Source organism: Podarcis bocagei (assembly GCF_964188305.1).
Source record: "Podarcis bocagei genome assembly, chromosome: 4".
Taxonomy (NCBI): Eukaryota; Metazoa; Chordata; class Lepidosauria; order Squamata; family Lacertidae; genus Podarcis; species Podarcis bocagei.
The window spans coordinates 35,888,260-35,912,128 of NC_138128.1; the positions used below are offsets into that span (position 1 = coordinate 35,888,260).

Sequence of the window (23,869 nt, forward strand, 5' to 3'; positions counted from 1 at the left end):
GCTTCAGGATACAGACGCTTCAGGTTACAGACTCCGCTAACCCAGAAATAGTACCTTGGGTTAAGAACTTTGCTTCAGGATGAGAACAGAAATCGCGCGGTGGCAGCGGGAGGCCCCATTAGCTAAAGTGGTACCTCAAGTTAAGAACAGTTTCAGGTTAAGAACGGACCTTCAGAATGAATTAAGTTCTTAACCCAAGGTACCACTGTACTAACATGCAGGCAGGCAGGCATACCCTTAGCAGGGGAATATACAGGCAGGGAGGCAGGGAGACAGACACACTCAGCAGAGGAGGGACATGCACACACATTCAAGGAGCTTGCCTGATGTCAGCCGCTGCAAAATACTGCTAAATAAACAGCCAGTCACCACCGCCACCACAGAATGGGAGCTTTCTTCACCTTCCTCCTTGCACAGTTCCCTCAACAAGATGCAGCTGGTTTGGGTCAGTAGAGGGTAGGGGCAGGTCGCCTTTGCAAAGCCTCACACTGGGAGCGAGGGAGATCTCTGCATCCATAAACCAACAGAGAAAAATCAGGTGATTGATGCAGCCCCCTAACTCAATGCATTAGGTGGTATTCAGCTAAGTTTTACTTAGAGCACACCCATTGCAATGACTGGCTATGACTCAGTTAGGTTCATTAATTGCAGTAGGTCTGCAACATAAGTGAATAGCACTCATAGGTTGACTGGCTGCAGCTTTCCACGGTTTCAGCCGGGAGTCTTTCTTAGCCCTTCCTAGAGATGCTGAGGATTGAACCTCGGACCTTTTGCATGCAAAAAAGGCATGTGCTCCCCACAGAGCTACAACCCTTTCCCAAACAACACATTAGCTGAGCAGCTCTTCTATTCCATTCAAAGCCTGGCATGGGCTGTGTAATCTGCATAGTTGGCCTTCTGCTTTGGGTACTGGGGTATCCTAGAAGGGGAGTGGGGAGAGAAGATACCTGCATTTTTGTATAAATACTTCCCATCCTCCCATCTGAGCACTAGAGCACTGACCGAGGAGTGCAAGAAACTGTCCTGGAGACATTCTCATGGCATGTGTAGCTGGAACTTCTAAAGGCTGATGCTTTCCTCCAGGTTTCTTAAGTTCCTGGAAAACCGGTTTTGATAACAAAGTATGAACTATCTATTGGATGAGTAAGATGTTGTGTAAATGCTTCTGCGGCTGAGACAAGATACATCTCTGCTGTGGCCATGGTGCAACTTCCTCCACCTTCTTGGCTTGAGCACAGTCCAGTAATGCATGTGCCAATACCACATCCTGATCTCTAAAGCTGAGCGCCATGCATCACTTAGCATGTTCTCTTCCTTTGTCATGGCTTCTGGTTTTCTTGCTTTGCAAGGAAGGGTGGCATGTTTGCACGAATACCTTGAGCTCTCTCTGTGTTACTCAGCAGCAGCAACAAAAGGATTAGCAAAGCAATGTGCTTATGAATGAGCTTATTTTGAGCTTGCCCTTTCTCTCGAATGGTTCTAACAATGGTAGATTGATGAAGAAAATAAACATACTTAACGTTTCTAAGAATTCATCACATTGCTCCATTGATGTGTAGCTCAAGTTCAGAGAACCCTTTCGGCCCCACAGGCAAAATCTTTATGTCCCCTGCCCCACTGGCCAACCCAGCTGTCAATCATCAGGTGTCATGATGTAGTCAGGTGACAGAACGATAAATGGGTGGTCCCATCCAAAGTTGATACATGGGGAAGGTGCCTACTTCACCAGCAGCTCCCTCACAGGGAACACCCTGGTGAAGCATCACCCAGCTGGATTGAACTCTGCCCTCCTCCAGTACTGAATCAGATGGACCAATGGTCTGACTCAGCTTCCTGTGTTCCTTCTGAGGCCACACCCCTCAGGAACCCTGCTCTACATCCCCTCAAGTGCTTTTGCATGGAGGAAATGTGTCCTTGAACTGTGATAATGGGGCAGGGCAGTTTGAGCATATAAGACCGATCCTGGACTGACCAGTCAGTTTCCAGGCCCGCTTCAAATTGCTGCTTTTGAGCTATAAAGCCTTAAACGGCTCAAGACTGCAATCCCTCAAGGACCATATGAACCAGCCCAGAGCCTGCGATCATCTTCTGAGGCCCTTCTTCGTGTGCCCCCTCCACAAGAGGTCCGGGAGGTGGCAAGACAAGAGCAGGTATTTTCTGCAGTGGCTCCCCACTTGTGGAATGCTCTCCCCAGAGAGGCTCACCTGGCGCCTTCATTGCATATCTTTAGGCACTAGGCAAAACCTTCCTCTTCACCCAGGCCTTTGGTTAATTGACCAACTGATGGTCTTTTAAACTCTGTATGGGGTGGGGGGGTTATTGTTTTGTTTGTTATTGTGGTTATGCACTTTTGTGTTTTATGCTGTAAACCACCCTGGATGAAGGGCAGTATATAAATTCAACAAATAAATAAAATAATGCCTGTTGCTTGCTTGAATGCAGCGTCTGTGCAGAAACCTCAAACTTGCACACAGCTGCAATGGAGGCCACTGTACACTGATTTCCCATTACCCCATGGACTGCTCCATTCCTTAGAACGTCTGAAGGAAAAGGGAGCAGAGGCTGGAGAAAGAACTGTAAGGGGCACCGTGTCCCATCCTTTGGACCCCCCTGCCAAACTCACCAAACCTATTGTACCTGGAACTGGATTTGGAGAGTGCAGCTGACAGCTTAATGGGACACAGCTGTTGGCAGCCTGAGGCAACTCCACCCACCTTCCCATAAAAAAGCAAACATAGAGTAAGAGACTAGGGTGATGTCAGCAGCAACAGTTCCTTTGTGAGACTTTTGCAGGTGACCTGAGTTCGTCTGAGTCCTGGGTGAGAGCCAGGAAGCTGAGAGGGAGGGTGTGTCCAAAGGTGAAAGAATTGATAATTTGTTTATATTTACAGTATTAGTAATTTTATCTTAATATAACATTTTTATTCTGTAATTTTATGCGGTGAAACATCCTGAGATCTTCAGATGATGGGTGGTATACAAATTTAATATTAATAATAATAAGTAGTAGTAGTAGTACAGTGGTACCTCAGTTTTCAAAAGTCTCTGTTGTCAAATGTTTCGGTTTTCAAACGCCCTAAACCGGAAGTAAGTGCCTTGGTTTTTGAACCGCCTCAGAAGTTGAACCGGAAACACGGCTTCTGTTTTGAGCTTTCCGTATTGAGGTTTCTGTTTTGAGTTTTTGGTTTTTGAATGTTTTTGGAACTCCAACAGGCTTCCAGAACAGATTACGTTTGAAAACTGAGGTACCACTGTAGTGGGTAACTCTGCATTTTTTTAAGATTTGTTGCAGACCCTCCAAGTGTCCCCCTTTTCTAGGGACAGTCCTGGATTTACAGAAGCCATTCTGGTTTCTGATTTGATTTGTGGAATGTCCTGCTTTTCCTTAGGATGTCTCTATTTTCATCAGAGAAATATTGGAGGGTATGTTGTTGTTTAAGTAGTCTGTTGTTTTAGTTTTCTGTACACCACACACACACACGCACACATGTATCAGTATAGAAACGGTGTAAATAAATAAGATAAATAATAAATATATGCATAAATAATCCTGCCCCATTAATTTTAAGTGTCAGCTGGAATATGGTGGGTGAAAATTCTTCCCTTGGGTGTGTGTGGGGTGGGCAGAGAAGCTACTTGCAAGCTCAAGCTTCCCCTTGGGATATATGATGCATCTTGTGCTACCCACTCAGACATCACTCTATTGAAAACAATAGAGCAGCATGAGAGATGTGGGGAAGCCTGCAGATCCTGGTTACTCCCCTGCCCCCAAGCCCGGAAAAGCAATTTATTTATTTTTTGAAATAAATGCAAATCGAGAACGTGCACAGAGTTTTGATGAGCTGCAACCCTGCAGTCCTGGTTCAAGCCTTTCTCCGCAACAAGTCTTTTGATTTTGTTTCTGTTGCTGTTCATCTATTTTTATTCCCCCGCCCCTTTAAAATATTGTATGTAAGCTGAAATATGAGGGTTTGGTGCTATTTTCCCCCCTAATAAGCACAAAAACCCACACGGCACAGTTCGACTTTGTGCAAGGTGTCTTCTCATCTTTGCTGTTACTCTTAAAATTTATTTCCCAGCCCCCCCCCCCCGATTCCTGGCTGATTTCTATAAAACCTATAAAAAGAAATCCTACAAAGCCCCCCTTCCTTCCTTCTTTCCATCCTTCCTCAAAACCGCTGAGGAATTAGCATACATTTGCATTGCATTATTCTTGTTGATCTGCCTTTTTGTGCCTCTCCTTCCCATCTAGAGTGGGGTTCCGATTGTCTTATTCCTCATTTCCCTGGAGTGGTGAGTACAATACTTCTGCAGTACTTCAGCTGGTTGCTAAGCACAGCTGCAATAAACTCGCCCATAAACAACAGCCAGAACAATGAATCCGAGGTCTGCAGCAAATCATGTAGCTACATACATAGATGAGGTTTAAATGGCACACCAGAAGTGGATATGATCTTGGAACGCTAATGGACATTGCACATGTTTTCCTCTTGAGGCTGGATGCTTTGGGGGGTGTCGCAGTTATCCCATAATATTCTCCATGACTGCAGCATAAACATGGTGGCTGTGTAGTGCAGCTTTATCATAGCTTTCCTAAGAAATACATATGGATCTATTCTACTTATAGCCAAGCAGAGCGAGTTCTTCCATTTAACTCATCAGTTTGGCATTCCACTTGTTTGCATCAGAAAAGCCCTGCTAGATGAGACAAACTGGTCCATCCCGTTTCCCAAAGTAACCAATCAGATGCCTCTGGGAAGTCCACACAAATCGGGCAAGAGGACAATAGCCCTCTCTTGCTACTGCTCACCTGCAACTTAGTGGCGAATTGTCTCTGAACATAGTTGCTGCATATATCCACTGGGCTGGAGTGAAATTCCATTCATGGAACCTCTTGGTTATGCGATGAGGCAAGCCATGTTCTCCTGTTGCTCTTTCCCCTTTCAGCTTGCAACAAATCTGCTCGAGGAGATTGGAAAGCCCCTGGAACAGCATAGGAAGTGGGACAGGAGGCCAGAGTGGAAAGTGAGAATCAGTGAAAATAACATCCTCTCTGCCCTTTTTGTGGGCAGAAGAAGTCTTCACTGGATCACTAGCCCATCCACAAATGCAAGAAGCCCTTCTGCATTTCTCTAGATCCAAACCGCAATGACTAATAGCTAGTGATAAACATATCCAACACGGCTACCCATCTGTAACTATATCCTTTCCAGCCACCCAAGGCCAAGAAATGTCTCTGCCTGAAGTGAAGGGTAGGCTGGTGTTTCCGTTCCACAAACAATTGAATCTTACTGGCAATGGGACAGGGCCCTCCACTGCATATGAAGGCAACAGGCTAGCTTAGAAGAATCAGGAGGAATAGGGGGTTACTGCCACCCCAAGCAATATCTGCTGCCTGAGCCAGTAACCTCACTCTACTTAACACTTGGACAGGCCCTGACATAATATAAGTTAGCGACTATCTCTACGTCTTGCAGTGGTGAATTTTGTGTGAAGGAATGTTTTCTTTCATCTGCCTTGAATCTCATGCCCATCAGTTTCCTTGTGTAATGATACGCCAACTGACTACTGCAGAAATTGGAGGTGTATCCTTGAGGTGGTGGTTGGGGGGGGGGCATCAAATAGTCACCCAAGCAATGACTTACTCTTCTAAAGAACTCTTTCTTCTTTTCCTTTCTCGTAATGTGATCGCTCCTTGAGCATCAAAACATCAGAATGAAATTTGGTATACTCATGCAAGGCACAAGTCTAGATTGCAAATTCAAATGCCAACTTGATCCCTGTGCCTGCTCTCAAATGGAGGAGTGAAATGAATGTAATCTCTCCTTTGGAAAATGTGAGATTGTCAGATTGGGATCGTGCAAGTTCAGGACAGCATTGTGCATTCAGAGAAGAAGTCAGCACCCATTTCCCTCAGGGACTAGAAGCACACAACACACAATGCAATGCAATCCCCCTTGAAGACGATAAAAATTGGTGTGCATATTCAGAATATGAGTCTATGGGGGCCAGACTCCCCTAAATTCCTGGATCCAGTAAAATGTTCAAATTTCATCAAGGACTGACGTGATAAACTAGGTGCCAGACCTTTCTAAAGTTTTAAAATATAAGCCAGGCTAGCTTCCTCATGAGGTAATCCGCCAGAGAGGTCAGCCATTAAAGGTAATGGCCCATTAAGAAAGCCAAGGAGAGGCGGTTGTGTTGCAAGATGGCAAATAACTGATAGAAGACAAAGCCAGAGTTCAAAGCAGAGTTTTAGAGTTGGTTGTGGAGGGGGGAAAGGTTGCAGGAAGGTAAAGGCAGCAAGCTGGAGAGGGGGTCAAAGCATGAGGATTGATTTCTGTTCAAATCCGAGGCTGTGGTTCTGGGAGAAACAAGGCCCCCTTGGGGTGTTTAATGCTGGTCTCCATGGAGTATCCTCTCACTGGGGAATAAGCAGCACAGCCAACTTAAACCAAAATCTAGCCTTCTCTTTCTTTATAATGGACATTTCTTGGTAAGCAATTGGCTGTTTATTTTAAATATTTGCTTTGTCATAGTTTAATGAAATTTACTTTCAAATGAATGAAATCTCAGGGTTCTGCGAAAGTTCTCTAAAGGTTTATGTACACACTGGTATGATGAATGCTTTTTTTGCTTTGCTGCCATAGGAAAGATCAGTCACATAGTTCAAGGCAACAAGTCTGACTTTCCTTCTGCTTTGTAGGTTATATTTACACTAAAAACTAGGAAGATGAACAAGCTCAACCAGTCAGTCAAATGGCTTTTCCAGAGTACCTATTTACCGAGCATTCAGATTCCATCTGAAAATAATGATAGCCGAGAAGCAGAGTATGCTGTATGCACCACTGAATTTAGTAGGACTTCTGAGCAGACCCGGTTAGGATTCTCAGGGTCACGCGTTAATGAAGCTCTGTAGGAGTGCTTTCCTACAGAGTCGTTTGATATGAACAATGCAGTCCTTTGCATCTTCTTCCCCACCAGTACTGCACAAACTGGAGTTTTGCTTACATGTGTTTTCAAATGAAAACAGTCTGTTAACGCTTTTTCTCTGGTTATTTCTTTAACGTTTTTGTGTAAGATATTTATGTGTGCATAATTTAAAATAACTGCCTCAGCTATTCTACTTTTGCTTAAACAGAAAAAAAGCTTTGCAAAATGGCCATTGCTGTGTGGTAAATTGAGGTGTACTGACATGTATCTTTCAGAGGACTTTTCACTTGTTCTTTCAAGGCAGGCTTCACCTGCTGCTAGTCATATTTCAGTGTGACTTTGTCTAGGCTGCAAACCTGATTTTACATGGCACTTCATTCATGCAATTCCACAAAGCAACTGCTTCGGCTGAACAAAAAAATCACTGTAATTTACAGATTGTATTGCTCTGGGGATATTATTTAATTAAAACCAGCATGTGACAGAGGGAGTGTCTTGAAGAACAATTCCCCAACTGATGCTGTGGGATGGCAAAGCAGCAAAAATGTCATCTTGGCAAGAAAAAAGCACATGAAGGGGGGGGGGCTTCTGATTCAGTGTTTCCAGAGATCAGTCATTCCATTCTGGTCCTAGATGACACCATTTCAATCTGTAGCTTTCCCCCAAAACCTAGTACGGAGAGTACATAATGATTCCACCTAAGCATTAAAGCAGAAGCAGGGAAACATTTTGAGCCCATGGGCCACATTTCCTCAAGGGCAACCTTCAGCAGGCAGCATGCCAGGTGTGTATGAAGCCAGATGCAGAAGTGGGTGGAACAGCAGGTGTGACTCTTACATATTTGCACAGAAGGCTATATTCCACCTATGCAAACAGAGGGTTTTCAATATAGTCACACACCTCTCTCTATCCTGCATCCAGAGAGAGCAGAGCAGAGCTGTTGTGCAGTGTAACCTGCTGATGGGTCTGGTCTGAGAAGAGTCCCAGAGGCCAGATTGGGAGACCTGGAGGTCCACAGTCACACCCACCACCCGCGCCAGAGGTTTAATACCCTGGCATTAAAATTGCTTGATCTGTAGCAGCAGCAGCAGCAGCAGAAGCAGTAGTACTCCTCCCTTGTGATGTGCATCGGTCTCTCTCAACTTTTGGCATAAATTTAAAAACACCCCCATTTTCCCAGGCATTAGATTATTTATTTAGAGCCTTCATTACCCCACTCTTCAGCCAAGAAGCCTCCCAGAGTGGCTGGTCATTCCTCTTAAGCTTTCTTATTTATTTATTTCTTCATCCATCCATTCATTCCACAGTGGTTTATGCACAATCTAAACAGGACAGTCCCTACCCACAGGCTTGCAATCTTAAAAATTGCAACACATGAGGGAAAAGGGACAGGGATGAAATCAAAGCTCAGGCACTGATTTCTAAACGGTTTTTAAGCAGATGTTGGGTGATCGTTTGTCATGTATGATCTAGCTGAGATTCCCGCATTGCAGGAGGTTGGATCAGATAACCCTTAGGATGCCTCCTACTGTTCTAACGCATTTTTAATTCTTTTTAATAAACATGGGGAGAGGGCGATGACAGCTGAATGTTTGAAAGACTCTGAAAATGAATCACCCCTGTTTCTCTTTGACTCTAGTACGTGCTTCACCCATTAAATTCCAAGTAAATTATCTGTTTAAACTTGAAAGTTTTAACATAATTACAAGCTAGTGTAGTTTTCAATCATGCATCCACACCCTTTGCAACGTTGCCTTTGAAAGCATTTGCCACTCTCTCCCAAATACAGCGAATAAAGTGGTAGGTTAAAAACAACAGTCTGAGCCCCATATGGCTTAAACACACCTGGTTAGTAATGTCCTCCTAGAGGCTAAAACACATTTTTCACTTTATGTGGGGGGCATTGAAAGTGAACTCCCTAGTTGCCTTTTCTTTCAGCAAGGAAATCTTTTAAATATACAATAATAATAATAATAATAATAATAATAATAATAATAATAATAATATCCCGCCCTCCCCAGCCGAAGCCGGGCTCAGGGCGGCTAACAACAATAAAATAATACAACATTCTAAAATCATTTCATTATAAAATTAATTCAAATCAAATTGATGGCAACCATTGGGCTAGAGTTCTGTGAAGATTGCCAAAGGAGGGAGTCAGGCTGTGCCCTGGCCAAAGGCTTCGTGGAACAGCTCTGTCTTGCAGGCCCTGCGGAAAGATGTCAAGTCACGCAGGGCCCTAGTCTCTTGTGGCAGAGCGTTCCACCAGGTCAGAGCCACAGCCGAAAAAGCCCTGGCTCTAGTTGAGGCCAGCCTAACCTCTCTGTGGCCTGGGACCTCCAAGATGTTTTTGTTTTGTTCCTCTGTGGGACATACCAGGAGAGGCGGTCACGTAGGTACGAGGGTCCTAGGCCGTATAGGGCTTTAAAGGCATGATCCAAGCAAAGTGAAGCCATAGCTCATTGTAGAATGCCTGCTGTGCATGTAGATGATCCCAGGTTCAAGTCCTGCCATTTCCAGGTAGGGCTGGGAATGTCCCCTGATGAGCTTCTGACAGTCAGTGTAGACAATAATGAGCCAGATGGACCAATGGTCTAACTATAAGGCAGCTTTCTGTGTGTCAAGCCTTTTAAAGTCTCATTGATTTCAATGGGAAGGTTACAGCAGGTGCTGAGCAATGCAATCCTATGTCTAATTAGAAGTTCAGAAAGACTTTCCCCTAGGAACTGGGTATAGGACTCTGCTGCAACCCTATACCCACTTAGCTGGGAGTAAGCTCCATTGAACCCTATGGGACTTACTTTCAAGTAGGCATGTATAGCATTGCACTGTTCACCTTCCTGTTGAAACCAGTGGGATTTAAGAGGCTGGAACATGCCCTCTGGGATTTGCCCTTGTGTTCAGAAGCCAACAGTGAGAATGATAACAACCCACAAATCCAAATTTAGCACAAAGCAGTTTGAGCAGATGCAGGAAATGCAATCTCTTTGAAAACATGTATCTAGTTTGGCCCTGATGTGCTTTGAGTTCTGCTAGCTCTCAGCAGGGGAACACAGAATAAAAAAAAAATTTCCTTTCATGTGCTTTCATAAGGAGTTCCACAGTAGCCATGTGCTGCAAAGAATACAGTAACCCTTCTTTACAAAGACAACTCTAGTTCCTTATAGATATCACAGTCTACATACACACCACACATTTAAAGTACACACACCCAAGAATCCTGGGAACTACCATTAGTTAAGGGTACTGGGAAGTGAAGTTTATTAACTGCTTTGGGTTTTGTTTTTTACAATCAAGCAGAATTTAACTCTGTGAGGGTTAAACTACAGTTCCCAGGATTCTTTGGGGACATTGCAGATATGTCTTAAACATACAGTGTGTGAGCAGTCATAGAATTTGTTGTGGACCATGACTGGTTTGCTTAAAAAACAACCACCCCAAAACAGTTTATATTGTCCTTCCCTGCTGCACATTAAATTGCTTACAAATCTGGGTGGGTGGGTGGGGAATAGCTATAGGTGTAGGTTATTAAAATAAAAGGAAGTGGGGTCTTCTGGACCAGTAAACACTCCCTTGTGTGAGCTTCAGCAGGTTTTTAAGCCCCTGTTCATTTTCCCCAAGCCTCTTTCGATTATACAACACCTGTTCTTACATTCTGTGTGCTGGATAGCTTTTCAGAGACTGGAAGGCATTATGTTAGAGCCGTCACTGCCTCAGGCACACAACTTAAAACTTCTGACCGAACAGGTTTCTGCAGCATTACTAAACCTGTAAAACAGATTTGTCCAGAGACCATAGATGGATAGAAATACGGGTGTACCATTGGTGAACATAGGGCTATCATGCTACTTTAAGTATCTGGAAACTCACCAGCCTCGTCCTTTCAGTCTTGGATTGAAGGAAAACCTCTCCCAAGTCACAAAGTGTATCTGCTCTTCCCTGCAACTGAATGCAGGGAAGTAACCTGGGAGTAAGACACATCGAACACAGTAGGGTTTACTTTCACATTGGAACAGACTGCACACACCAGGGGAAAGGCTCTTTATATATGCTCAGAGGCCCTGCTATTTATTTCCAAACAAGATGACGGGTTGAGATGTGTCACTAAAACTTGCTGCTGAATTTCCAGGATCTGCTGCTGCTTTCTTAATTTTTACTGCAGATGTGATCTAACAGTTAAAGCATTGCTAATCGCTGATTAGACTAAGGTGTCTAAGCCCATACAGAAATTGTTCAATAAAGCCGTGTTCAGCGAGGGAGAGTTCTTTCGACTACGTAAACGCTAAGAATTTTGAAATCTGACAAAATCCCACCTAATCCAGCATTCTTTGCAAAGAGAGCCAGCAAGCACCGTAAACTGTTGAGCGATCTCACTGTGACCTAGAGCATGTGCAGATTTTAATCTCGCATAGCACATGTATCTTTGGGGATATTATTATTATTATGAGGTCAAGAGCCTAGAAAGGCTTTCACATAGCTTAACCACGCCCTACGATTTACGAAGGAAAGGCCGCGCGCCCCTCCCCCGGCGTCTGCCCATGCTCAGAGGCATTCCTTTCTCCCATTGTCCCCGATCTCCTTCGCGTTCCGAGAACATTGGCCGGCGTTGAAGGGCACCTGGCAGGCCCGAGGGCTGCGGCGTCGGCTGCGCGGATCCCGCCAGGCCGCAGGGGGCAACCGCGAGTCGCCTGCCGAGCTGGGCGCGGGGCTTTCTCCTGCTCCGCCGCAGCTGCTCGTCGGGTCAGTAGTATCCGCCGCCGGGCTGGGAAGGGAAGAGGAGAGCGAGAGCGAGCGAGCAGGGAAAGGAAGAGCAGGGGCCGCTGCGCAGCCAGGACCGCGGGGCGGGGGAGGGGCCAGCCAGGCCGACACCGAGCGAGCCGAAGGCCGTAGGCGAACCCAGCCGGGGAGAGGAGCGCCGGCCGAGGCCCACACCGAGAGCCGCCGCAGCACCACCACGACGCCGACTGGGTGGGGGTAGCCGCCGCTGCCGCCGCCTGCCTGCCTGCCTGCCAGCCACCCGGCCCGCCGCGGAGCGAAGGTACTGCCGGGGCCTTGAGGGCCGCAGCTCGCCGTGTTGCGGCGCCTGAGGAGGCCTTTCCGAGGGAGCCTTGGCGCTTCGGCTTCCCGGGCGCGGGAGGCGTTGGCGGCCAGGAGGAGGAGGTGGGGGGGTCCTCTGCCTGTGGAGCTCGGGCCCCGGGGCCCTTGAGGCCTCCTCGGCCCCCGCTGGGTGGCTGCGGCCGCTTGACCCTCAGGGTGTGTCCTCGGGATGCCTCGACACGGGTTCGGCGGCCCCTGACGTGCCCTGCTGGATGGAGGCGGATTTCTTCCCCTCTCCGCCCCGCCTTCTTCCTCTCTCCTTTATTATACCTTCCGCGCCCGCGGCTGAAGTGCGCGGCTACACCGACCTTTGTGACTGTAGCCGCGGAGCCGGGAGTCGGTTAGGGGAGGGAGGGCGGAGGGCGGAGGTCGGGGGTGGGAAGCGAAGGGGTCCCTGCGAGGCGCCTTGGCGGCTCCTGCTCGGGGGGGGGGCGGCATTGTTGTCCTTGTGGGGCTCCAGGAAAACTTTCCTTCGCCTTGGGGATCCTCCGTCGGCGTTGGGAGAGGGAGGAAAGGAGGGATCTCCTCGAATCCGGAACTGCTGCTAGTTCGTTCCCTTTCTTTCTTATTTTCTTAAAGGCAGCCTTTTGGGGCTTTGAGCGGCCAGAGCCAGTCGTCAGGTTAGTTAAGCCGGTTTCTTGGTGGTGCAGGAATGAAAGCGTATTTGCTTTTCTCTTGCAAACTTGCCCTGTACGCAAAGGGCCCCGGTCTGCGTTCATGCAGCTACTACATAAATCAATCTAGCGCTTCTTGGTTGCTAGGTTGTTTTAATAAATAGAGTAGATGAGTAGGCCTGTGCCTATTTTTTTTAAAGCCGGAATATCGCAGTAGTAAATAATGAGATTGAGGGTGAATCACAAGGTTCTTTGTATACAGCAATTATCCTTCCTCTGGTAAACTGATTTGATCAGGTCTAATGCATCCCTCTTGAAAACTCAGACAAAAGGTGCTAGCTGCTCTGCAAAAAATATGTACCTATATGTATCCTGTACATACAGGGTGTTTCTTTTTAAAGAATTTTTTTTTAGTTTTGCACAGAGTGATATTTTTTATCTGTTTTGCAGTTTGTAAACCTGGAGTTTCTGAAAATATACTGCTAAGTAACATTGGGTCTAAAGTCCCATATAAGATTTGTTTCTGGAGAAAATGCAGCTACTTTAGTCAACATTTCTGTTCCAAATGGTAATAAGAGAAATGAACCAATATGATGGACAGAAGTAGTATTTTAGGTTGGCATGTTCATAATCTGGTCTACAGCCAAATTGGTTTAAAGTACTTGGGTCAACCGATTCCATTTTATAGAAGAGTGCTCTGGATTGGGTTGTACTATAAAATTTTAAAGACGTAAAATGCTCTTGTGGAAAAGTGTGAAACATCAGATGCCTCCCATTAGGTCACCTGTGGCTTTGGAATATGTTTCCTCTTTCGTTTTAAAGTGCATGAATCAACTTAAGAGTATGAACATGACTCAAACTCTCTAGCCCAGGTATCATCAACCTTTTCAGTTCCAGGGTCTGCTTTTAACATATACATGCATTTGGGGACCTATTTCTTAATCTTTTACCATATATTTGCATGGTAGCAGTGCTCCTGTTGTGACCCACATTGGATTAGGTCCCAGTCCACTGGTGGGTCAGCTTGTTGAATGTGCATTATAATTACTTGGGGAGTGGACAAAAGCATTTCCAACACTGGGCTCTTATACATTTTTATCAATCAAGCTTATGGCTGGTTTATATTTATAGTAGAATAATGTTTTTTTATAATCCAGTTAATGATGGGATTCATGCTCTGGAGAAAATTTAACTGAATTGTTGAGGAAATTGTTGCTTTTGGCTCTTCTTTTTTAAAAAAACTAAATTACTAATTTCTTTAATCTGTGGAATTTTAACAGAAGAGAACAGTTTCTGCACAGACAGATCAGTTGTTATAAACAGGTATATTTGAAACCACCTGTTTTTTAACACAGTCCTATTAAGTTGTCCATAGCTGTTGAGAATAGTAGCCTTAAATTTGACTCTGCTGAAATAATTTTATCAGGAACATCTTTTATACTTGGTTGAGGTTCATGTTGTCAGTCTTTGGGAAGAACACAATGTAATATTGTAGCTTTGGAATATAGGCTCCTAGTGTTACATTTATGGGTTCCATTTCTGCACAGAGTTAGGTGCTTAAATTTCTTTGACTTCAGCAAGATTCAGGCGAATCCGTAGGATAGTAACTTTGCGAATTATAGAACCACATAACAGTTGCTTGTTATTATCGAAGATTAATTTTGTCATTGATTTTTGTTAGTGTTTGTCTGGCAGAACAAGTAGGTGTTTCTCCTATGGCACAAAGTGATTATATTATAAATCAGTCAATTGACATAGTTTTTTGCATCTCTAGTTGTAATGTTTCCCAATAGTGATAATAATAATAATGTAATTGTGGTATTTGAGTACAGATCCTGAAATGTTAAAGTGATGTCTGTCTGACGTGTTCAGTAAGTTCTCAAATTTGCTAAGTGGAAATGAAAAACATCCAACATTATGTTCCTTTAACATTGGCTGGGATCTGTAGATCCCTATGTGTACACCCCTCTAGCCTCATGGAAAGCTGTTCTGGATAATGTGATGACCTTTTGGTGCAACTTTTCAGGGGATATGAATGGCTGCCACTAGAAGGGGATAGCCTTTGGATCTCAACCATTATTTGTTCTGTTTCTGTACATGTCTGTTTTCCAATATACACAAATTATAAAGTGAACAACAGTTAAATGTTGTGCTTTGTTCAAAAGAAGTTTAACCTATATGTTCATTGGTTATTCCTGTGTTACATGAAAATATGGTTTCTTAAGAGTGTTTTTCTTATTATCACTTTCAAACCCAGGGCTACACCTTCTGTGAAGTTATGTCAAGAATTCCCCACCTCTGAAATGTCTAGATTCCTAATGTGTTTCATTGAAAGTGGAAAGGCAGCTATTTTTCACATTATAAAATGGCTTACATTTTTAATGTTGGGTCCCTATTAAATTGTGCTAATAAAACTATTGCTTTACCTTTAAACTGACTGTGTAATAATTTCTGTTTTAGTTCTTTAAGAATCCTAGTAGCATCCTCACAAGCTTATTCATGATTCAAACATTACTACTGATTAAAAGGAGTAGCAAGGTTTGATTTTGTATGACATTATAAACTTGCTCAAGGACTCTGGAAGATTCAAGTCCTGTGACAAATCAATTCTAATTTCAAGTCACATTGAAACTAGATCTCATTGATGTTGAGAGTACATGCTACTGCTGCAGGTATTAGTAATGATGGTTCATTACTTTAGGTTTTGTGGCATGGTAGGGAAACACAAATCACATTTTTCAACAGAGAGAGATACCAGTATGGTTAAGATTGTATGATCAACTTTCCTTCAACCAAAGCAGTGTTATAAACTCAGGTACTGTATATAAGCTAGGCACTATAAAAGGCTCCTTAAATAAAGGCTACATTTGCCAAAATGGAATGTCTAGTTGCCATTTGGGGGCAAGGCAGCTCTAAAGTTGTATTTTTCAATATGACTTTTTGGTTCCTGAAATTCATTCTGATTGTGCAGATAAAAATATAACTGATAGAATTCTATAGGATGTGATATTAGTGTGTGAAAACAGTCAAGGTCCAATGATCCCCAGGCATGCATATCCAGGTGGTGGTGTCAGGCGCCATCCTGGCGCTCAGGCATCTTCATTTGGTCACAAGTGGTCAGTAAGCCAGGTGCAAAATTATCCGGGCTCATTTCTAGCACTGATGCAGAGAACATCACCACTGAGGATTGTGGCACTTTAAAGACTAATAGTCACATCCTACGTTAGCTGCCCGCAACCAAAATGGACTTCTGCTGGTGCAGGACTTCCCTGCAGTCTCTCTCTCTCTCTCTCCCCCCCCCCAATCTACTCTTAGGGGACTCACTGGAGCAGGTATGGGGAGGGTCTCGGAAGCAAAGAGGGAATTTTGTTTCATGAGCACTAGTTTGCTTATTGAATGTTGGCTGTCACTCTAAAACAGTATTGAAGAACTTGGTGCCTTGCAGATGTTTTGAACTGCAACTTTCACTAGCCCCATCCAGTATGGTTCTGCTGGCTAAGACTGATGGGAGTTGTAGTTCAAAACATACCTGGATGGCCATGTCCTACCCCAGGCATAAGCAAACTCAGCCCTCCAGATGTTTTGGGACTACAACTCCCACCATCCCTAGCTAACAGGACCAGTGGTTGGGGATGATGGGAATTGTAGTCTCAAAACATCTGGAGGGCTGAGTTTGCCTATGCCTGTCCTACCCTAACAGATTCATTGTGGCATCGGATCAGATGACATATGATGTAGTGTCACAAGACTGTTTTTGCTCCCGTAGCTGAACACTGATACCTCTCAGGAATTTTTCCAGAAATTAGCTGTCCTGAGTTGTGTGTGTGTGTGTGTTTTCTTCTTTGCTTATGTTCCCACTTGTTAGTGTTGTAACAAGATTAATAATTGTAGAAGAGCCAGAAATAACCTGCTGCTGTGCAGTAATTCTTTGATTTGTCTTTTAAAGGGGGGGAGGGAGCTTTAAAAAGAAAATCAAAGATAGCAACATTTAGAACTTATTTTAAAAACAGCACACATCTTTTGTTCAGGAAATAATTGCAGAATAAATAAAGCTGTCTTAAGTAGTTAGTAATGAATTCACTCATTGCTATTTTTCACAACTACTTAAGATACTTAAGCTGCTCCTTCTTAGAATCGGGCAACATTTGCTGCATCTATAAATAAGCGTGTTGAATACAATATGGCAAGTGCAGCCCTAGCACTAGGCCGCAGAGTATGAAGTTACAGGCAGACACACCAGTGCAAATGTTTAGGATATAGTTGCCAGTTTCCCTAACCATCCTTAAATAATTTTAAGACAGTCTTACTATGAATAGCACCACTCACTCCTTTTAATAATTTTGTTTAAAACATCCATTGTGACCCCCTATCTCCTAGAAGGAGATTTTAAGCTTGGCAGTAGAATATCTTACTTGATTGCATAGAGCTGGCTGATGCAAGGTGTGCCATACTATTGTTGCTCTCTGGTTTATAACTGTAAAACGCAGATGTGCATACAAAGTTTAAAATTGCCTCTGAATTCCTTGGGGCATGTCCTCAAACAGAACAGTTTTGAAAAGTTCCTCTCTAATTAGATTTCAAACTCAGTGTTTGACCTTGTATAATCTTGTTGTTGCACCAGAATGGATGAGGGTGTGGGTAGATTAATGTGCTGCACGTGCAGCATGCTTAAATTTATTAATAAAAATAAATTTCCCTTGAGTGGGAAAGAGGCTGGCATTTATACCACAATAAAAGCGGAATGTGAAAAAGAATATAGGAAGTTGAGTTGGAAATGGCAAGTTATTTCATTTTTTTAAATTCATAGGTTGGAGCCTAAGAATTGCTCCCCTGCATCTTCTGGAAAGCCACTCTGTAAGAGCCAAGGGATGGTATTAAATATATGGAGGGGGTATATCTGGAAGTTTGAAACCACCATTCATTAAGTGCTAACAAAATTGTTGCTCTTTTATGCAATCAACCCTTAGGATATTAATGAATTTGGCATTTCGGTCCTGGGTGGGCTTATTGAAACGTTTGAGTAAGCACATTTAGGGCTGTTTTACAGTCTGAACCTCGGAGTCACTGCAGTAATGTAAGTTTGGGACTAGTAGTGCTATGTTGTAGTAGCTAACAGATGTGCCCTGTGTAAGAAGAGCAAAAGGATGGGACTTTGCCACAGTTCCAGCAATATCCATAAAAACTAATATAGGTGCTGTTGGTTAAGACTGGAAACAATTCAAATTACAGCCAACTATGTGAGTCCAGCCCTTTGTGAACTATTAAAATGGGACAGAGCAAAGCAGGATAGTTTCCCACTTGCATAGGATGCTATTATAAATATATCAGGAGTAAGCTATGTTTTTGCTGTCACAGAGGCACATAACACATTCTGTGGGTGACAAAGGCTGGCTCAGGTGCTCTGAATTTCAGCACATTGCCATTCAGTAATTACAGTGGTGCCTCGCAAGACGAAATTAATCTGTTCCGCGAGTCTCTTCGTCTAGCGGTTTTTTCATCTTGCGAAGCAACCCGATTAGCGCTATTAGCGGTTTAGCGGCTATTAAAGGCTTAGCGGCTTAGAAAAAGGGGGGGAAGGAAAAAAAATCGCAAGACTCGCAAGACTTTTTCGTTTTGCGAAGCAAGCCCATAGGGAAATTCGTCTTGCGAAGCGCATCGAAAAACGGAAAACCCTTTCGTCTAGTGAGTTTTTCGTCTTGCGAGGCATTCGTCTTGCGGGGCACCACTGTAATAGTGTGTTACAGGGGACACGTGAATTGAATCACATTGTGCAGTGGTACCTCGGGTTACATACACTTCAGGTTACATACGCTTCAGGTTACAGACTCTGCTAACCCAGAAATAGTGCTTCAGGTTAAGAACTTTGCTTCAGGATGAGAACAGAAATCGTGCTCTGGCGGCGCAGCAGCAGCAGGAGGCTCCATTAGCTAAAGTGGTGCTTCAGGTTAAGAACAGTTTCAGGTTAAGAATGGACCTCTGGAACTAATTAAGTACTTAACCCGAGGTACCACTGTACAATACAAATATTTATATTTACTTTCTCTTTTAAATCCTTATATTTAAATTTTTGTTCCATGACTTGTAGTACATTATTTTAAAGCTAGTTTTATGCATTGTGATATGAATATAATTTTAGTACAGGCAATTCCCATTTTTCACACCTTCAAAGAATGTGTGACTGCACATGTGCGCATTGCCACATTTGCCTGTATATCAGTTCATCGAAATATGTTGCATCTCATGAGCATTATCAGGCAAAGAAAAGACTATTCTCTACATTTAAGTGTTGTCAGAAGAATCTCTCAACTACTCAGTGTCATGTCTAGACTAAAATTATGCAACCCCATAAATCTTAATTGTTTTTTTTTATTGGACTGGCTGTTATTGACAGTTATTGGGAATAGGTTTCCTCTTTTACCCTCACTAGCCGACCGATACTTCTCTGGATTAGGATAATACTTCTCTGGATTAGGTTAATACTGGCTAGATCTGAAACCAAAGATTGAAGCTGGTAAGCAAATCCTGATCATTTAAGAGGGAATCTGGATAGAATTAACCAAAGTTAATGTTGCTGTAAGGGCATGGAAATGTTTTTCTTTTCCTTTCTGGAGGAGGAACGGGGGAAAGGAGCATGTGATCTAGTGGCCCATTCTAGATCCCTTAACTATGGGGCCATGCAGAGGCACACACACCAATACATAATATTCTAGGGCTTTGGTGCTATGCATCAGTTATTAAAAAGCTAAAATGCACGATAAATGAAATATTTCACAAATGTGTATATAGTTGGTGTGCCCTCCTAGTTAGCAAATATGAACAAAATATAGTGCAGAGGTCCTATTTAACTTGTAAATCAATGTTCTTTATTATCATTACTGAAGTATAAATAGAATGCTGGACCAACATCAACATTTTAAGCTGAGGTTTTCCACTTGGTGATTTAAATCTTGATTTATATTGCTAGCTTAAATCAGTCCCCCAATGTTGTATAAATGAAGAGATTCAGAATTAAGCCCAAAGGGGAGCAGCCAACTAGTTCATACAGAAATAACTACAGCAGTTTCTCAAACATATGTGATCTATTTTGGAGGCATCAAGATGTATTTTGGAGGCATCAAGATGTAATTTTCTCTCATACCCTACTTCAGCTTTAAAATGTGAGGAAGCAGATTAAGCTTTGTAACCTACTGCATAATTTTAACAAAAACATATGTAACATTAAAAGTACTTGGGCTCTATATAAGCTAGCTAAGACTGCAATACTAAGCATAGTTTCTAAGGAGTAAACTCCACTGTGATTTACTTCTGAGCTAATATGCACAGGAATACTCTGCATAAAAAGGACCTTTTCAGTCTTTAGACACCCCTAAAAAGTTGTAACAGAAAAGTATATATTGCACCATGAAAAGCAAAATTTAACTTACTCTTTCCAGGAGGTAAAGTAATTGATGTTGAAAACAAATGTATAGATTTGGGCTGTGCCCCAATTAAAGAAATTTAATGACTTAATCTTATGGGTTTCAGCCTATTCATTGGTTAAACTTGCACAAGAGTAAAACATATCTGAGGTCAGAAATAATGGAGTTATCATCTGATATTCAGCCTTGCTAATCAGAAGTACTTTTTTAGTCTGTTGAAAGACCTTTGATTAATCTTACAAATTAATCTATTAAGCATTGCAGCATCACTAATGCAGGTATGTTTTAGAACAGTGTTTCCCAACCGGTGTTCCGCGGCACACTAGTGTGCCGCGAGAGATTGCATGGTGTGCCGTGGGAGGGAGGCGGGCGAGTCGGGCGGCGAGAGGCGGGGCGGCGGCGGCGAGGATCCGCGTCGAGCCGGGGGCGGCTCCGCGGTGGTGGTGCCGAGGTTTCTCTCTCCATTCTCCCCTCTCACACACCCACAGGAAATAACACAGGATCAGCTGACAGGACCCGGCCAATGGGGCGGCGGCGGGGCAGCGCGCGCAAAAGGGAGGAGCGCGAGACAGCGGACGAGGAGGAGGCCGGCATGTCCGGGCAGCAGCAGCAGCAACAGCAGCAGCAACTCCCGGCGACGGCTCCTCAAGCCCTGGGCAACCCTACTCCCTCACCGGCCTCGGCCGCCCTCCTGCTCCACCCGCCGCCGCCTCCCCCGCCGCCGCCGGCCACCTCGGCCCCGCCACCGCCCCCTCCTCCGCCCGCTATCGCCGCCACCACCACAACAGCCGCCGCCGCCTCAGCTGGGCCCATGCCTGCCGGGAGCGGCGGCGGCAGCAGCAGCAGCAGCAGCGCCCCGGGTTAGCGGAGTCTGTAACCTGAAGCGTATGTAACCCGAGGTACCACTGTACTTCCAAGTCAGCGTGCAAGGGATTGCAGGACCGGCGGACTTGGCGGTGGGGGTGGTTGCTGGAGCCTTGTCTGTCCTTTCAGCCCCGCACCCACCGCAGACCCCTTCCTATGCCACTGGTAGCTAGGCGAGGCGGGGGGCACTGGGCGCCACACCTCGGCGCCTGCAGCGTGCCTGAGCCATGCGTCTGCGGGCGAACTGCCCGCAAGCTCCGCTCTGGCCTCTGCCCACCGCCTCAGCCTCCCTACAGCTGAGGGGGAGGCTGCAGCGAGGCTCCACGCAGCGCGCCCTGCCATGGCTCACCCCCATGGCACTCGCCCCTGGTTGCAGGACGCGCGCGCCGCCCCGGGCCCCTGAGCGGCTAGCTGCGCTGAGCGCAAGGAATCCGTCCTCTCCGAGTTTGGCGTCCTCTTCGTGGGCAGCACGAACCGCATCTCCAGCTTCGGGTGGAACTTTGGCCAGGTAGGGGGAAGCCTTTGGGCGGGGGGGGGGGGCTGGAGACCGGGGTGGGGAGGGGTTAGGAGAGACGCTACCGGTGCTGTCCAGAAATGCCCAGAGCAACTGGAGCTCAGCTACGCGCACACATGCGCCCTCCAAATCCCGTTTCCCACCCCTTTCTCAAAAGAAGAGAGAAAAAATGGGTCCTGGGTGTGAAACCAAAGGACCTTTCCAGCTCCTCCTCAATTCCAGGTGTGGATGGCAATGCCTCGTGTCTCCTCCCCCGCGACCAGAGCACACTTCCTAGGCTGGTTGGACGGTCCCTGGGGGTCTTCGGGTTGCCATATTTTGAAGAGCAAAAAACAGGACACATTTGTCGACTTCTGCTTTTAGCTATGGATCAGTGGCCTAGCGTGGGGGGTGCAGGGGGGGCCGGCCACACCGGGCGCAACATCTGGGGGTTAGTGTTAGGGGGCGCAAATCCACGGGTTAGGGGGCGCAAATTACTTGCATTGCCCCGGGTGCTGACAACCCACGCTACGCCACTGCGGCCCTGAACGAGCAGGAGAAGGAGCTCAAGTGACGCTGCGCGCTGACGTCACGGGGCTGTAATGGTGGTGTGCCTCGAGATTTTTTTCATCAAACAAGTGTGCCTTTGCCCAAAAAAGGTTGGGAAACACTGTTTTAGAACTACTGGGAGAGGAGTAGAGGGGATTCCTTTCCCCAAGAGTTCTTAACTGATTCTTAAGGCTGCTACACTTTTTTTAAAAAAAGTCTCAAGAAGCACTCTGCACATGTGCAGAACCTTCCATTCTGAACTGCAGAAAAATTTCTTAGCAAAACAGCATTCAATTTATCTTGCACCTGAACCTGGGAAAATTCATAATTTGAGCCTGGTAATTACATGGTTGATACCGTCTCTAGTCACAAGTGACTTTTTCTCTGTAGATTATTAGACTGTGGAACAGCAGCAGCACAACATAGCCAAGCCCAAGGGCCCTCCTTATCTCTGAGTGTCACAAACTTGGTCTTGCCTGTGCTACTTGTCCTGCAGGTTGGTCATCCATTCTTTGTGTCATATGACATACATCCACATTATTTTGCTGCTGTTAGAGCACTGTATCATACCATAATAAATAATCTCTCTTGTGTGTCTTTGATGCTGTACAGGTGTTTTAAGAAACGAGGTAGATTATCTGTAGTGAAGAGAGAGACTGGGATGAGTGAAGAGATTCAGGCTGCAATCTGACCCCAATAGTAAGTTCAATAGGACTTACTTTCTGGGCTGACAGGGATTGTCCTTTGAAATACAGTCATACCTCAGGTTACAGGCGTTTCAGGTTGCGCACCGTGCCGAACCCGGAAGTGCCGGAATGGGTTACTTCTGGGTTTCAATGCTCGTGAATGCGGAGAAGCGCCGAATTGCGACCCGAGCGTGCGCAGACACGGCGCTGGGGGTTTCGAATGTGCCTCCTGCGCAGATCATGTTTGCAACCTGAGCGTCCACTGTACATAAATCTTAACAGAAATGGAGAACCTTTGGACCCATCATCTCCAGCCATTGGCCATGCTACCTGGAGCTGATGGAAGCTGTAGTCTGGAGGGCCACATATTTTGCTTCAGAATGTAATATTTTTAAAGAACCCCCCCCCCAGTGGATATTGTGTTTTGATCCATTTTTACATTTTGCACTAGTATTTCTGTATACAGTATAGTGCCACTGAAAGCCTATATGGCCAGTGTAGTGGAATGCCAGTTTGCCCAGTCAGAATACTCATTTGGAAACTGCCCTGTAGTTGGTTACATGTCTGAGTGATCCTGAGTTGTACCATATCATTGTGTTATAAGCCATTTGAGCAACTTCTCTAATGTGTTGGTTGGCCTGGATATTGATAATATAGTAGTTCTGAATACTGAAAACTAATGACTATAGTATTCAGCTTGGCAACAGACTTGGAGCTATTGTCCACCAATTGCTCTGCTCGCCTGTATCTATTCTTCTGCTGTTACGTTCAAGACAGACAGATGCCGCCAACAACAACAACAACAACAACAACAACAACAACAACAACAACAACAACAATGTTTTTACCTACTCCCCTCCTGAGGGGCTGTTCAAGGTGCCTGTCAAGCATGGGGTGGCAGTGGAGCCACAGTGGGGATGTCAGCACTTCTGTAACACACATGGCAATGGCTTAATTTATGGTGTCAGTAATTGTGATATCAGTGTAGATACATCTGTAGCCTAGAGTCAATTGTTTGCCATAGGTAGTGAGAAAAATGCTGAATTATAAGGCAGTGTGACATAACTAAAGCAGTGATGTGTTGTTGGGATGGCAGTGTGTATTTCTTTGCTTTGAAATGAGCAGTGTTTGCAGTTTAGACATCTGGCTCCAGGATGTCTAAGGAAGCTGAGAAATTCTGCCTCATGTCCAAAACATGAAAGATGCACTGTGTAA

At 44.9% G+C, this 23,869-nt stretch overlaps 1 protein-coding gene across 2 annotated transcripts in view; it reads left to right on the forward strand.

Annotated features, from left to right (window-relative positions):
* The first annotated feature begins 11,772 nt into the window (after positions 1–11,772).
* The window catches only part of CAB39 (calcium binding protein 39), a 53,976-nt gene continuing 41,879 nt past the window's right edge, over positions 11,773–23,869 (forward strand). Inside the window, exon 1 of one of the 2 annotated variants that reach the window (XM_081192717.1) lies at positions 11,773–11,971. The gene's annotated coding sequence lies outside the window, so the exon portion shown is untranslated. Of the gene's footprint in view, positions 11,972–12,628; positions 12,651–23,869 lie in introns of those variants that run through there. The other variant, XM_081192719.1, reaches the window with a different exon arrangement.